Source organism: Caloenas nicobarica, chromosome 15, assembly GCF_036013445.1.
Source record: "Caloenas nicobarica isolate bCalNic1 chromosome 15, bCalNic1.hap1, whole genome shotgun sequence".
NCBI lineage: Eukaryota > Metazoa > Chordata > Aves > Columbiformes > Columbidae > Caloenas > Caloenas nicobarica.
The window spans coordinates 12,529,866-12,531,880 of record NC_088259.1 but is presented as its reverse complement, the minus strand read 5'-3'; positions in this window follow the sequence as shown (position 1 = coordinate 12,531,880).

Sequence of the window (2,015 nt, the reverse complement as noted above, 5' to 3'; positions counted from 1 at the left end):
AACTTAGAAAAAAAAAAATACACTGATAGCTGGGAAGCGTACCTGACAAGAAAGCAACTAAATGGCACAGAAACTTGCAAGCCAAAAAATTTGTGAGCAACAGTGTTAAATGCTATTATTTTGGGAATCTGACAGAAGGACAGTAAAATTTTATCATGAGACCTCACTAAAAAGAGCAGTTGTATTATTTCTCCAATATGCACTGGGTGTAAGAAAAGAATTTGGGCCTTGCAGTGCACTTTGTAAAACCTCATACATTTAAGAGAAAAATACTGTTTCATTGACAGATAAATTCAATTAGACTAGTAAAAAAAAAAGTTTAACATTTCATGAGGTCCATCTAGTGGAGATGATAGGGAACACAGTCTCCAAAAAAAAAAAAAACAAACACCACAAAAATCAGAGGCTCAGAAAAATTAGAAAAGCATTAAGTACAGTTACACAGATGGCATGAGTAGACCAAATTATTTACTGGCAATTTCAAGAAAATAATTTCCAGAGACAACATAGCGTTGTGTTTTTAAAATTAATTCTTAAGAAATATGTTTCATTTACAACTATTTCTGTTTACAAAAACCATGTCACATCAATGAAGTCTAAGAACACCAATTACTCTGCATTCTACTCTCAGTGCACATTGGATAGAAATCTATCATTATTATTAGGAACGCAGAAAGGAAACTGAGACCCAAAAAAAAAAAAAAAGAGTTCAGAGGGTAGAGGGGAAAATGGAAGGAATGACAAAGTGTGTATGATGTCAAAGACAATTAAAGGACAAACTAAGAGGTAAAATGGAATGTAAAATAAGGGATATAAAGCAATTAAGTTGTGAAGGGCTGTTCCACCCAAATTGGCTAACCTTCCTGTGAGACCTGTGGCAATATCAGCAGCTCCAGCCTCGCTGCAGAGCTGTGAGGCTGTTAGTGCGGTGCTGAGCGGGCATGGGCTGCGAGACGCGGCCCCTGTTCATCTGAGCCGGTTCCATGGTAAAGAGGCAGCTCTGCAAGTGATGTCAGTTTTCAATCCCCATTTTTAAAAAGAAACTAAATGGAAAATAGAGGTATTGTTCCGAGCCTGAAAAGTTTATAGTACACACGCAGGATTGGAAGTTCAAAAAAATTAAGAGGTTGCTAAGGAATTAAAAATGCAAGGTAGTTTTATGATTAATTTAAAAGCAAATTATGAGAAGTTGTAGCTCAGAAATCACACATCATAAATATTCAGAAGAAACCTTCTAGTTGATACCCAGCAACAAAGGAGAAGTGTAAATTATGATGCACTGGTCGTTTTCTTATGAAATCTGAAATCTAAGTACATGGGATAGACTATTAACATGTAGGATATATTTCTGAGCTACAGACAGCAGGCCCTCTTGCTACATGTTGTCTTACATGAAATATTTGCACAGCAGTAAATTTTATTTGACATACTAATACATGTTATTGATTAAAAGCAAAATAGTAATGACGTTGTAAAAAAGACAAACAATATGTATTTTTCTTGAAATATTTAATGCAACTATTTGCAACATAGTTCAACCACAAGTGTTTAGAGTTTTGTTTTCTCTTAGAAACTCCTATTGAAGTCTAACACCACAGACAAATAGGACTGAAATCAAAACCGGCAATTTGATCCCTAGATATTTTCTGACCATATTCTGGATCAGACAGAAGTATCCTCTGTATGCAAAGGCCCAAAACATAGATTCTAAGTGAAACTCAAAGCTATTCCTCTGAAAGTCAGTTAAATAACCTATAAAAATTGTTAAAGACTTCTTAAAAAACAGCACGTGCTAAAAATCCAAACATTTACATATTGCATTTTAGCATATTCGGTAAAATAATTCCAAATCTCGCATATAAAAGGAGAAGTGTTATCCACAAAGATTTTAATACTATTAGGTAAAATATGCTTTCATTACAATAGTTTTCTTGAGTTTAAAAAAAAAAGTCAAATTTTACATTACAAAAGAGTGTTTACGTTCACTTTGAATTTCAGGAAGGTATCTGGAAATG